General features: G+C 37.1%; 1 protein-coding gene across 29 annotated transcripts in view; it reads right to left on the bottom strand.

Moving 5' to 3' along the window:
- The window catches only part of Nrxn1 (neurexin 1), a 1060385-nt gene that overhangs the window by 166568 nt on the left and 877964 nt on the right, over positions 1 to 15853 (bottom strand). The window lies entirely within an intron of this gene.

Raw genomic sequence — 15853 nt, 5'->3', positions numbered from 1 at the left:
TTAAACCATACTCATTGCCTTTATCTTGCAGATAACCAAACTATGACATAAAGCTGCAACATCTTGTTCAAGGACACACAAATTAGTAAAGACAAGCTGGGACTAAGATCTGATTCCCTCATTTTTTTAGGTTACATCTTAGCTAAAAATCGAGCTAGCATAATTATCTAAAATTAACTCTCTCTTTCTCTCTCTCTGAATTATGCAAGGCAATATTAAAAATCATTCTAAGGGTAAAGTTGTGGCTGTTAACTTCAGAATGTCAGCACCTAAAGTGCCAAGAGCAACATGTGCCTCTGCCCTCGACCTCTGAGAAACATTCTGTAACAGCAGGGCTGTCATCCCTACCAGGAGCTTTACTGATTTTTAAAGCATGTGGATTTTTGTTTAATCAGCAGCACAGGATACCTGCACTGCAGGCCTTGTCAGGGTCCATCAACACACATCTGTGGCTTGCCTTTCACAAAGCCACAGTGGGGAGAAACATCATGGGGGAAAGATGGTTGTAAAAGACACACAGCTAAGCATCCCTGAAGAAAATTTAAATCACAAAGGAGAAGCCTGAGGTTTGGACTACATAACCTTAGATTTTTGCTGGGTTCTCACTATTAAACTAGGCAGCAAGCTTATGATACCATCAGCTTGTAATAAAAAATCTTTATATATATATATATATATATATATATATATATATATATATATATATAAATATATATATATATATATATATATATATATATATATATATATATATATATATATATATACAAACTCTTAAATAAAACTAGATTAATTTAAGGAAAAATTTCAAGATGCTCTTTGTGACCCTGCTAAATTCATTGAAGTTTTCCATGCCTCCTATTTTTATTTGTGCATAAAGAATCTCTTATTTACTTTGATCTTTCAATTTTTTTTTAAATTTTTGGCTTGATAAACAATAAACAATTTGATGTTAAGATGTCACATTTCTTTTCTTTTTCTTTCTTTTTTTTGAACATTTATGTGTTGAAAATGTTCATGACCTAATATGAATTTTTCATTCTGTATTTATTTCTTGAGAATTCCATACATGTATACAATGAACTTTGATCATACCCACTCTTCCTTCCTCCTCTACTCCTCTCCAAACTTTTCCCTCTCCAATTTCTCTCCACCTAAATTTATGTCTTCTTATTTATATATTTTAAAAACCCAGTGGGTCTAATTACTTCTGCCTATCTGCACACAGTGGTAGGATCACCCACTGGAGCCTGAGCAACCTAGCTGGAGCATTCCCAGCACATTCTTTTTATGGTAATGACCATGTATTTGTTAACCACAGAAAACTTCATATCACTTAAACTCAACTCTTACAATGTCCTCTGGAGTTATATGTGTTAAGGATATGTATACATTTGCACTCAAATATATTTGTTTATTTAAGTATATTAAGTATGCATAAATACTTCACTAAGAAATTTATTAAAATGGCCTGATGAGAATTTTGCTAACATAATGAAACAAGTGCTCACTAAAATATCTAGTATAAAAATGAATAAAACAAAAATCTTTCCAGAGCCATTCAATAAAAATCACATTTTTATTAGATATCTCCTGTTCAACACCTGAATTATTCCACAGACATTGAAATGCCTTGCCATGACATATATTTGAACAGCTAGTGAGAAACATAGTGGAAAATAAAAATAAGTCCAAGTACAAACTCTATGTCAAAAGTTAATGCAACTGTTAAAATGATTCTAGCTACTTTGACTCTGAGTTTCTCTTCTTAATGGCTAAACACATATGCAAGAACTTATGTGCCAGCTAACATCACACATTTAGACAAAAGACACTGAGATTCAGCCCTAGACTCATTGTCTCCAGATTCATACTTTTCATTACACTTGCTGAATTTAGGAGTATTGGCTCATTATAGCTCAAGAAAGTGAGTTGGTAAGTCCAGCTGTGGCTGACTACTGAATTCTATCTCCCTGTAGAATTGCAATGAGGCCTTCGATTATTATTTGAAGTTAGTAGACATGTATGAAGCATTATGTGCTTAAAATAATCTTACAATTCATAATATGCAACTGATGTGTGAAGACTGATTCCTTTTGTTTCCCTTTCAGCTGAGCATTTGAGGTGATTAATATAAGTTTTAAAAGTGTTTTTCTATTTTACAAAATTAACTGTAAAATTCTCAAGACAAGTGTGTGTGTGTGTGTGTGTGTGTGTGTGTGTGTGTGAGAGAGAGAGAGAGAGAGAGAGAGAGAGAGAGAGAGAGAGAGAACACTGAGAACTGATTCTCATGTCCCAACTTCAGTTCAGAATAAAAGGAGGAAAGGCCAACCAAGATGAGTCTCATGATTGGACAGGGTTTCCAGGACAGAGCTGGCTTGAGAATTGATTTCCACGTCATCCCCAGCAGTTGCTCTCACTTTCCTTCTGAGAGCAGCTGAAAGGGACTTTCCTGCGGCATCTAAGATGGCTTCATTTGTGCCTCCTGCAGTTTGTTTGAGGCAATCAGAAAACCAGGCTTTGGTTACACCTGAGCAAGGAAATAGCAGAGCCCCAGGCGGCATTTGTGTGCCAGAGTTGATTAGGACAGACGCCACATGAGCGGATCAGAGGCAAGAGAACCGGGGTAGAAGTGTATAGCAACCTGTTCACGGAGGCCAGTAAAGGGCAGGGCTGGATGGTGAAGGAAACAGGGGAGAAGGTGCAAGGACCCAGAGCCAGGGGTGCCCAATGCCTGAGGCAGAAAACTAAATGGGTGTCTGAAGGAGGTGCATTTACCCACCTCTATGGAATTTTAGTTAAGGAGTTCTTTTATTTGTATTTATTTTAAAAAGCTAGCTATTTAAAATCTACTCTATGACACAGCTGTGCCACTCCTGGGCATATGCCCAAAGGACTCAACAGACTCCCTGAGATTTGCTCAGCAGTGATCAAAAGTGCTCTAGTGACAAAAGCTAGGAAATGAACCTAATGTCCTACATGCAGGCCGGGATAGTGAAAATGTGACAGACACACAATGGAATACTACTCAGCTGTAAAAAACAAAAAACAAAACAAACAAAAAACAAAAACAAAATCATGAAATGTGTAGGTAAATCAGTGGTACCAGAAACATCATACTGAGTGAGGTAATCCAGATCCAGAAAAACAACTGCCACATATTCTCTCTCAGCTGCAGTGCCTAGCTCCTGATCTTCACATTTGAATCTATAACCCTGAATAATGATATTAGAAATCAGAGAAGAGAGGGGGAACCATGACTCAGGGGATCTGGATAGGAGGAATAGCAGTATACAAGTGACGTGCATGTTCCTGGAAAGCACTCCAATTGTCCAGGGCTGGGGAGGTCATGGCTTTTCGAGGAGAACCCTGTACCACTACTTTGCTAAAGCAGCAAAATAGCCAACTGCATCTCTCTTCTCATCAAAGAAACTTCTCTTTTCAACTGATGGAAACCATTACAAACCAAACCAAACCACACAAACAAACAAACCACACAAACAAACAAACTGGTCAAAATGCAAAGAAGAACTGATTGTGGGGAACCTAGCACCAATAGATACATCTATGACACCACTCCTGTGCTTAAGGCTCAGGGCATCTTGTAGAAGAGGGGGCAGACAGATTGTAACAACCAGAGGATCAGGAAATCTTCTGTTAGGTTGTATTCTCTAGAAATGGCAGGGGAGCTTCATCCATGATATCTCAACAATATAGTTGCCTGAACAAAACCTAAACAAGAACAAAAACCACTGAACATGGATGCTCAATCATAAATCAAAACTACAGGCAATGATTGCTAGGAGTGGCAGAGATGGTCTTCCCTAGGGATGAGCCCTAATTAGTTATCTGACACCAACCGGTCAGCCACTGCATTCGATACACACAAGTCACACTGAACAATCAAAATACCCATATTTACTATATTTAGGAATGCAGAAGAATTAAAGAAAAGGAAGCTATGAATTTGAGAGAGTGGTGGTGGCGTAGGGTGAGGTGGGCATGGGAAGGGCTAGAGGGAGAAAAGTGAAGGAAGGAAATGATGGAATCATATTTTAATTTCCCTCCCCCCAAAAAAAAAAGAAATGGAAAGTTCGTTATTAGGTGAATATGTCTTCATGTGCACATGCATGCCTGTATGTCAAGGGGCACATGTGGAAGTCAGAGGCCAACTTAACTTTTGCAGTACAAGGTCCAAGGGCTTGCTGGCAAGTTGCCTTCACATACTCAGCCATTTTCACAGTCTCTTACATGAAGGATTTGGGATGATATGGATAAGAGCTCTTTAAAAAAAAAAAAGTACTCTTCAAGAACTCAAGGGAATACCCTCAGCTACATAGTTGCTACCTAGTTCAGCAAGATCCCTTCTGCTCCTTATCCTTTCCTGTTCCTTCTGCCTCATCCCTGGAGGATACATGAAGGAAGAAAAATGAATCACAGAAACAAGAGGAGCCAATTTTACTCTCCCAGCACATGTGGACTTTCAGTGTGGCCCACGTAGAGGTCACTGGGCAGTTTTAAGGGAACATATAAGTACCACTCTAGGTGAGTCAGTTGAAGTTACTTTGTTGTCTAAGAGTGAACAGATGACTTTTGTGATATCTAAGAAAACTAAAGGACTAGCAAGACCTTCTTCCCTGGGGATTGGAATTAAAACCCCTCAGGACAGGTTTAAATACTTGTTCCATCCTAGAATGCAGCTCTTGCAGCTTAAAAAGTGCATGTTGATATTTATTAGCCCAGAGATAAATGGTTTCTTGAGATTCTTTTCTGGTACAAATGTCTTTCTTCTAACAGAGGGGCAGAAGAAGAAACTTCTCAACTTTCCAAGTTGCTCTAGGAAGATGACCACAATAATCTGTTCTCTTCAAACTTCCAATTATTAAGGAGTGCCAGGTTTTGAGAATAGAAGTATTTTCACACTAAAGCTTAAAAATTGCACGCTCACTGGAGAGATAAGTGGACCTGTGTCACAGTGCATGGCTGGGACTCACAGAACATTAATAGGGCTCTCTGTTAAACTGCATGGTTCCTAGGGCTGGACTATTTCCTGTTGGTTATTGATAGCAAAGAAGCGTGCTAAACAAAAATATTGAAAACAGTCAAATTTTAATTCTATTAGTTTCTTTCTGGGCATAACTGTGGCAAACACAAAACAAGGTAGGGGAATGAAAACTGTGGTCAGAGTCTTATGCAGACTATCTATGCGCCATATGCAGGACCAAATTTTCATGTGTATATTGTGTCTCGTCTATTTGTAAACAGGTAGATTAGACTATATCTGAATGAGCAACAGACACATATCTTATTTGAAGTATGCTCCAGATATTGAAAATATCATTAAATCTCAATCTTGGTTCAAATATTTTCAAGTGAATAGAATTTCACAAGGAATTAGATAGTGTAATCCCACTTGCTAGAGCCTTCAAGTACCCAACCAGTATCATATTTCATGAGGTTTCCTTTTAGCATGGTTTAATATTATAATCCTTATTCAGAAATGAGCTTTCATGAAAAAAAAATCAATAATTACCTTTGTCACTATTTATTTAATGAATCCACAGGAAGACTTCATTAAATTATAAATGCCTCATTACTGATGTTCTTAGAATAGATTTTCAAAATTATGGTGTGAAGCAATTATTCATTCCAAGCAAGATACAATACAGAAAGATCAGTACATGTCCACTGAAATGACTGCTGGTTTTGCTAATACAATATTCATGAGAATTTGCCAAGACAATCACATTTAATCCTGGAGAATACGGATTTGAAATGAATTATTTTAAATTGTAATTATCCATTGGCAAGAAAGTTCCTGCAAGTTTTATTTTTTATATAATTGAAATAACTTTCTCTCCTGCCAATATGGGCTGGGGATTGGAACATATTTACAGCTTTGGAGGGAAGTAAATATTGGATTTACAAAATATTCTTCATAGCAGTATTTTATATTTCACTATATTAAATGTTTTTTCATGGGGACAGATGACCCTTTGGCTATCATTTATATTTAAATTGCTTTTTAAGGCCTTTGCATGCAGTAGAGGAGTAGATAGTGAGTTGTGGTAGGATGTTTGGACCAACTCTGGTGATGTTCAGGTCTACACTAGTTATTCCACAAAGTTTGAGTCCATGATATGTTAATGATACTCAGAGGTGAGGCAGCATATTGTCATGTCCAAGAACAGATGGATATTGTTTAAAAACCAAAACCTCTCCACGCATCACTGACCCTGGATGCTTCATAATTATTTATTTAATATGGGCAATTAATCAAACATTGTGAAATCTGGGCATCTCTATACCCTAGAAAATATGCATTTCTATGCCGCATGTTGCAGAAGAAAATTAAGGGTGAATTGAAAGCACTTACTTATCTGTGGATTGGAGCCATTATGTTTACGATTTATTTTACTGCTTTTTATTACTTGTGTGTAAGTGTGTCACATGCCCCCAAAGGGGGCCAGAACACAGAATTGGATCTCCAGGCGCAGAGTTTTAGATGATTATAAACAGCCTGACATGAATACTAGACACTGAACTTGGGCCCTTAGGAAGAGCAGCAAGTGCTTTTATCCTTAGCGCAATGTGTTCATGTGCACCTGGTGACTGTGCTCACTTCAGAACGCAGAGTGATTCCCAGGATACATATCTACATGGATACATATCACACATCAGGCAGAATGCTATGCTTTATAACTCCAGAGATGAATCCTCAACAGGGAGCCCATGTCCTATGACACAATGCGGCTTGTGGGGCCTGCAGTCACTGTTGCTGACTTAACAACTCTGCAGGGACTCTTGGAGAGCCACCTGCTGTCTTTCCTCAAAACAAATGAACTGACATTTTCTCATTGGACCCTCACATCTTCCCAAGTCAGGAACCTACCACTGGCTGGTAAAGACAGTTTCATCAATCCAGATGACTTATAATGTCAATAAGCAGTTTAGTTACTATTTTAACAAGTCCCTCTGTACCCCTAATACCATGTCAAAAAGTTTCTCACTGCCTTGCCTTTTCCACTATTGGATACCATCTCTTTATTCATTCTGTGAATACATAAAATTGAATGCTTGAGAGTCACCCTATGTGTGAGGACAACACAAACCAGCCAAACAGTGGCTTATTGACTTACTTTTTGTTTTGTTTCTGTCTCTGAGGAAAATTTCACTAACCTTGGGAAGATAAAGTATGATGCAAATACCAAGAACATACCAAAGAGCTCAAAGACTGTGAAGAAGACTGCACATTGAAGGGTGGGTATGAAGGAGCTCAGGAGCCTCCCACTGTGCAGGTGGACAGTCCACACAGGGGACAACTATAAAACAGCCAGTGAAAACATCTGCACACACAGGTTCCCTCCATTTTCCCACCTCCTATATCTCAGAATGCTTACTGGACACTACATATTGAGCTGCATACATAATAGTGCAACCCACAGCAACATACCTGAGTCTCACAGAATGCCTGAACTGTATCTCCTCAAAGGGCTCAAACAAGCTGCCCCAAGTTTTATAGCTGAAAGGGATGGCTACTGGACTCTGGTCAGGTTGATGGGGTATCTTAGAAAAGAATGGCATTAGTCATGTGCATGTTCCAGGAAGAACATAAAACCAGAGACTGAACCACAAGGAAGTTTACTCCTCAGAGCCAACAATCCCACCCCCTACCACAACATAACACAGAAGCCAGAGTGGACAAGGTCTAGGGTGCCACCGCACAGAGCAATACACTTTAAATCTCACACATTCTTTGCCCACTTGACTTTCATTGAGGATAGCATATCTTCTGTGTTATGTCTACTCTAAAGAATGCTGCACCGCCACTGAGTCCATGAAAACTTGACCCTGAGACAGAGGCTACCACCCTGGGGCCATAACTTTATCTCCTGATCCTAAAAGCATCTAATCAAGCTTTGTTGCAAACCCGCAACATTCGTCTTTTCCAAGTTTACATGTCCATGTTTCACGTCCCTGCTTTTTCTCCTAAAATGTTGAAAGAAAGAAAGAAAGAAAGAAAGAAAGAAAGAAAGAAAGAAAGAAAGAAAGAAAGAAAGAAAGAAAAGGAAAGGAAAGAAAAGCTTCAGATTGTAAAAACAATAGCTTAGTAACTACATCTTCCAAAGCACTTAGCAGAACTTCACCTCTGGAGTTTCCCCAAACTCTTTCATACATAATACCTAAATAAGCTGTAAACCACAGAGACTACTGTAAAACTCTCCCTCTTAAGTATGCCGACCAAGGGCTCTCAGCTCATTTACAAAGTGGCAGCACCGGATTTTTTTTTTTTTTTATCATACTCACATTTTCTCTCCATGAGACAATGCTCATGAAATTCTTAGCTCATTAATTATTGCTTTCATTACTACTAATATTTTGGTTATTCTTTTGAAAACCAGGGTTTAGCTTTAGAGTAGGTTAGCAGAAGTTCCTAATACAATACTTGATATAGGCATTACAGTTTTACTAGAGGACAGCTCATTAGCTTTCACAATGGCTTGTGTAAAGATAACTATCATACCAACAAGGAACAAGTCTTATTTATTATTCTATTGCTGTGAAGAGACACCATGACCAAGACAATTCTTATAAATAAAGCATTGAACTGGAAACTTGAGAGGTTTAGTCCATAATCAAGGCAGGAAGCATGGTGGCATATGCTAGCAAAACACTTCCTCAAACAAGACCATGCCTTCTAATCCTTCTCAAACAATGCCACTCCCTGATGATTAAGCATTCAAAAATATGAGCTATGGAAACCATTCTCATTCAAACCAACACAGAAGCTAATTGTCAGAAAAGCAGAGACTTAAGGAAGTCAGGACATTTAATATTTACCACTGAGCTCAAGAGAGAATATTCTAAAGTCCAATTGTGTTCACTGTGCAATGAACTGCTCTGCCTTTGGCTGCACTGAGGCACAGAATTCTTGACTGTGTGGCCTTCTTGTTCCTTCTGATCTAATGACAAGTTGGTTCTAGGAAGAGTTTATCTACAAAGGAAAACAGCTAGTAGAAATATTTTTTAAAAAATAGATATTACCTGTTTAACTTTGGTTTTTTCTCTTACACACACCAAGAACACCTAATTTGAATCTCAGCCATTATTAAAAACTTTAATTTTATAAAACAGATAGATTCTGGGATTTTATTGTGCATTAAACATAGAGCTTCTTTGGTTAGAGGAAAAAGATATTACATTAGATTGACATATCAATAGCCTTCCTTCACATCAGTGGGAAATGAAAGAACTTGTCTTTATTGGTAAGAACACACCCTACCTCCTTGCCAAGAATCTTCTCATAACTAAAAAATAGACCCTGAGCTCTGTGGATGATACAATCCTTTGGTACTTCTCTTTCAGCACATAATCTCTCTTTAGATGAAATTAAATCAGTTAAAAGATTAGGTGCAGAGCCAGATGACTCAGTGCCCCACTATTGTGTCCTTGAATAGATCAATAACTGTAGTGTTAGTATTCTGAGATCTTCCCAGTATCTCTAAGCCTGTATTGGGTTATTCTTTCTGCCTGTGGTACAATTTTGAAGGTTTCCAGTGTGGCAATCAATTCAAAGGTCAATATTGTTTCCTGGTGTTTCCCAGTGGTGTGAATAACACCCCTTCTGTGTGATATCACCACAGCTGGAGAACAATGCCGATATCCTCTTGGAAACCAATCATTTCCTCAGGAGCATTAATGTGCCACCTCTGTCCACTGAAACACTCGCCACTACAAGGTATAAAAGGAATCTGTAAATGTGAAAAATACTGGTTATTAAACTTCTCTCCTCCAAATAACTGCAAAGCAGAAATGGAACAGGGTAATAAGTGGACCTTAGCTTGGTGTCCACAGAATTCTTCATTTCTCATCGGTAATACATGAGGTTGTCAACAAGTTTCGATGATATGAAGACATAAGCCTGGCCTGAGCTTTATTCAAACAGTAGCTCATTGTATGTGGATGGCTGAGGCTGCTGCTACTTTTTCTTTTTCTTCGTTTTGCTTTTAATAACTGTTGTTCTTAAAATAAACCTTTGGTTGAACGGTAAATTTGTGTTGTTCACATTGTATGGTCATTCAGGGAACCATATAGAATGAACATTGTGCTTCAGGTGCTGACTAAAGCCATACCCTTTGTTTTTCTGCTTCTGTGTCTTTGGGCCATTGCACAGCCTGTTATTAACCTTCGCCAGGAACTGGACAGGGAGAGGCCATTCTATCAATTCTGCAAGATGTTGGCATTTCTAGGTAAGATCTCTCCTAGAGAGGACGTATGGGATTATTTGTGGATTTCATTTACTCGTGTCCCAGGACTACCATTTCCACGGAGCATCGACTGTAATTACAGTCTCACTCTAGTGTTCTGCATTTCCATAGCTCAGAGCACAATGTTCCTCAGACAAATAGACAGAATATCTTTAGATGGTAACTGTAATCCTCTGCATTGGAAACGTTACCACAGTGAGTAGGTTACAGGTAAAACCAAAATTAACTTTTTGATTTTTTTTTTAAATCTTAAAAAAAAAAAAAAACATGAACACAGATGAAGAGTCTAATGAATTATTCTTAATGCCTCAGCTGATACATCACATATACCAAATTGTTACACGGGTTACGTTGTAGGTAACATCACTGCTGTAAACCATAAGTTACAACAAGATGTAATACGGAGCTAATGTTTACATGCAGGCTTGATGAACTGCATTCTTAATGAGGTAACATTTTCATGCAGGCTTGGTGGACTGAATTCTTTACGAGGAGGTAATATTTTCATGTAGGCTTGTACTGTATTCTTTACGATGCTATCATGGTTATCACAAGCCTTAACATGAAATATGCTCCAAGAGAACAACTGACATGGTCACCTTTCCTCTTTCTTTTCCTTTATTATTATTATTATTTATTATTATTTCCTTTATTATTCTACTGCAGGACTACTTGCTTGGTATTTTTAGAAAAACAGCAATGTATTCACATGGGCCTAGAAACATTATTTCCACACTGCTTCATACAGCATCTGCACGGCTCTATTATCCACAGAGTGGAAAGCAGTAATTTCCGCAGGCATCATACAAACAGATCTGTGCTTCTATGAGTAACTCAGGCACAACAGAGTTTTCGACGAGAATACAGAGATTTTTCAAGGCTAAAGCATCTAAAAGGTGTGCTCTATCTTAATTTTCATAAATAATGTACTACCTTAAAAGAATGTCAAGAAATATTTATCAAATATGATTTAGCTACAGCACATTTCAGAAAAATACTCTACCACTCTTCTCATGACTAAAATTAATCTATAATGTGTGTTGTGGCTTGAGTTGATATACATTCGTTTATGTATATAGCAAGCTTATTTTTGCAATAAATAACAAAATTATGGAGCCACTATTAACACATGAAATTTAGTACTTATCAATGTTCATTTATTTATTCACTTATTCAAAAACTCCAAATGAACTATTTGATATTCTCTGGTATTCTGTAAATTCCAGATAACATGTAGTTAGCAAAGCAGATGGTGTTGCTACCATAATAAACTTATATCTCACACAATTCCTTTATGTAATGAGACTTATATTAGCATATAGCACATGCCAAATGTCACCAAGGAAAAGAGCAGGATGCTTTCAAAAGGATCCACTGACTAAGCCAGCCTCTTTGAGGCATTAAAAAGATGAGAAAGAATCAATAATGAACACGCAGGTTTTCTAGGCAGAGGAAACAGCATGTGTAGAGGCCCCAAGGAGGGCGAATGTGTGAGTATAAAGATGGATGCTTTGATGTGTGAATGCAGATACAAATACAAATATCTAGACTTTTGATAGAGATAATATATAAATTACATATGAACAGAGGGAGGTGTGAGCCAAAAAAGTCTGTCTAGAAAGTAAAACTAGGTTATGGAATTATGCATAAAAGCTAAAATATATTATTTGAATAAACAAAGTAATTGGAAAAGGACAGATGGGCATATTTTTAAAAGCTTCCAATCTAAGAGTAGGGAATTGTTGATATAGACATAGAACTTAACAGTATGTGTTCTGACATTCATCTGATTGTTTATCCCCAAGCGTCATTCATTGGTGTGCTTTATGAAATGTAATCTATAAAAGACTCTCCGAATCAACAGGGACTCACTGCATTTTCCAAAAGTCATTTACTTCTACAATGTCAAAATATGATTCATCATTCTATGCTGATATTTCAAAGCTAATGTATCATGTTTAGTTTCTTTGTGAGGGAGAATGTCTTGTTAACTTATTTCCCTAGAGATCCCTTTTATCTCAAGATGCAGTACGAGTTCATCATATAATATGCACCTTAGAAATACTGTTTGAAATCACTGGATGAGTTTTTCACACAGCTTCCACAAATTAGTTCAAGAAAAAAACATATTCACCTACAGTCTTTTAAGTTCTTTCTTTACTTAAGGGAAGAGATAAATAGGGTTCCATTCCTGTGTCCTAAAACATAGTCTGCTGGGTAGTGATGACTATCACTTCAAACAAGACAGAAATTTTTTTATCTAATTTTACATCCAGGAAAATTTCAAATCAATGGAGACAAATGTGAACTTGTCCTATGGTCTGCCCACTGACTTTGAAGCCAGAAACACACAAGGCTCAAAGCAACTGGTCCATGGATGTGCTAAACTTGGAGCAAATGATCAATGTGTGTGATTCCTCCTCCGGAGGCTCCCTGTGGCCACCCCTCTCACTGCTTCATGGATATTGATAATAAAGCATTCCAGAAGAATAATTAGCTAGAACAAATACATAGGTAGCAGTCACTTCCCAGAACAAGCACTCTTTCTCTCTGCCTTTCTTCCCTGTGGCTCTAACACCCTGGTCTTTTGTTTTCATAAATGGTCCAGGTTCTGACCCTCTCAGCATCTCTTGGCTCCTTATGCATGGCTGTTTTTTTTTTTTTTTTCTTCTGTGTTTCACAATCTCAAAATAAATGATCATCTATATGGGATCCAAAATAACTGTTCCTCTGTATTGTAGTGAGGGTGTTGAGAAATTGAGGGTGGATCTAAGTATTAAATCTGTACTGTCTGTGAAAATGCCCTTCCATGCTATGCATCTTCCCCCAGTGTACAGCTGATGCCTATGCCAAGGTCTACACTGACAGCAATTGAGAAGCTAGTACCATATAAGGTAACATCATCTGATAACAGAATTCTTCAGTGGACACTTGTTCAATTTCATGAATCTTTAAGCATTAAAGATCACTGCAAGGAAAATAATCTGTCAACTCAGGTTCAATTTACACACTTACGTGCTTAATAAAATAAATGATCACAAATCCAACATAGTTGAGATTTTAAAATGCAAAAGACATCAACATACTCATTACTGCATATACCTAGCAAAATAGCAAATATTTTTTCAAATTTCCACTCCACTCACTACAGTATTTACCTCCTATACAATCCCTACATAAAGAAAACTTGTAACTCAAAGTGAAGAGATACAGGCTGAAGTTACAGAGTTAAACCACCAATGGAGTCACATCCCATCTAGGCACATCAGGATTCATACTAGTGTCTTTTATTATTTATTGTTTACTTAACTTTTTATGTGTTTGCTTGCTCTATTTTTTTTAACTGTTTTGAGACAGCGCCTCACAATGCAGCTGAGACTGCCCATGAATTCCTGGCCACCATCTCCTTATCTCCTGAGTGCTGGGATTGCAAGCAATGTTGTCAAACTACTATCCTTCACTCACAGGATGTTTTCTCCCTCTCTAGGCTTTTCAAGATTTGTTAGCAACAGGGCATGTGTCATGAGAGTGTTCTAGTATGTCAAGTCTCTATCTTTTTATTTATAAAACTTAATTCCTGACACATTTGCTAGGGTGACAGACAGAAAACTCACTAGATCTTTCCGATGGGTATCAAATTAGTCCAGGTGTTCAGAATCCTGCAGAGGATTGGACTATATATAATAGGACCAGGGCAGACTTTCTCATACTTCAAGAACCATGGGAACAGGCATGAAAGCACCATATCCTTTGCGTTTAGAGCATCACCAGGTGCTGCATGCCCCCAGAAGGGAGGCATCATTGGGTAAATGGCCAGCACCTCCTCTATATTCCCCATCTGATTCTTGGCTTTTTCTCTATAGTTTTTCTTTTTTACAGTTACAATTTCTTCAAGAAAATTTTTTAGCAATGGCTATCACCTAAAAAAAATTTAATTTTCAAAACTATCCAATAAAATATATGATAATAAAATCAATCATAGAGTTTTGAATAAATAAAACATGTCTATAATAGGCATGGAAACAAGAGATTTACTCCTCTACTCCTAAAGGTAGTAAAGCTGATATCTGAGAAGAATACTGATAACACTCTAGCAGATCAGGTCGTCTAGACCCATAATTAGTAATCAAGTGAAAATAGACAACAGTTTTGTATCAAATAAGCCTTTACAGGTACATTTTAAATGTCATAACATAAAAGATGACATTGTACGTAGTTACTTCTTGTCATACAATAGCATACAATTTAATAGGTAGAGTTTCTAATATTTGAAGTATGTATTGATCATTTTAGGAACACTTTTCTACTTTGCTTTCTAAACTATTTTTTAATCAGTTCTAGAAATCTCAATGGAGTCTTGTTTTCATTTCCTCATTTTTCCTTTCAATTCCTCCCTTAAAAGTGAGGTGATTTTTGCAGACTCTTTTAATTCATTCCTTTCATGAATATTCCAAATTTTTCTATTTATAAATTAAAATTATTCAAATTTTTTAATTTTAAGACCATCATTTGAAATCAGCCATTCAATTGCCATCAATTTCTCCATTTCATAGAGCTTGTAAGCATGGCTCAATCATTTAATATAATTTTTAATTTGACCTGATTTAATCCAAGATGCTGCTTACAGATGACAGTTCAGAGCGGGAAAATATGAAAGTGGCACTGAAGAAATGAACAACAATGAGAGACCCAAAGTTCTTCTGGAGCAGATAACAAGCTTTCATGTCAACCAAAGAGCAAAGGTATTTAACACGGACTGTTTGTAGCCCAGCTTACAAGCAACAAATAATAATCCATGACCGACTCACAGAATTCCATGACTGATTGACTGGCAGATGAGTAGAAGATGTGCAGAGCATTGAAGTTTGAGCCCAGACACATCAAATATGAACTTGATACCACTGGTTGGGGGACATTAGCTTTTTATAAACTTTCCTAGTCGAAATTAAATCATTACATACTCCTTTGAAGTAATGATAATTTAATTTGATGCTGTAATTAATTCCATTTGCTGCTCCAAATTTTGCTATTGCAATTTATTTTACACAAAAACACTGTAAGAAGAAAAGATCTGAAAGGGGTTCAGAGAGAGGTACAAATTTAATTTTTAATTACATTTAATGCTTCCTTCACATTTTAAAATGACTTCTTATCGCTCTGTTAAGCTAGAACCATCTTAAAGTCCAATCCAATGTGCAGCTACCAGCACTGAACTACTTCAACTCATTTCAGGGACAGACGGCTATTATATTACATTAACATAATGGTTAATGTTAGCATAGGTAGGTCACTGAGGTACACCAATTAGGGAAGGTTTGTATGCGGTTAATATGCTTAATATAGAATTGTCCATACCAAGTTCTCCAAATAAGCATGCAACAAAGACATTGGATAACAACTGGATAACCTAATTTTATTTTAGAAAAACAGACTACTATTTGCCATTATAAAATAAACAGCCACCTTGTAAATGTATAACATCATCCACCATTCATTAATGCTTTTTCTCTTTAATCCTTAAACTATTTATTAAAAACCTTTAAAGAATTATGAATGGTATTAAATTTCTTGCCATCCTTAGGCTT

Source organism: Onychomys torridus, chromosome 21 (assembly GCF_903995425.1).
Source record: "Onychomys torridus chromosome 21, mOncTor1.1, whole genome shotgun sequence".
In the NCBI taxonomy this organism is placed as follows: domain Eukaryota; kingdom Metazoa; phylum Chordata; class Mammalia; order Rodentia; family Cricetidae; genus Onychomys; species Onychomys torridus.
This window is presented reverse-complemented; position numbering and strand designations above follow the sequence as displayed.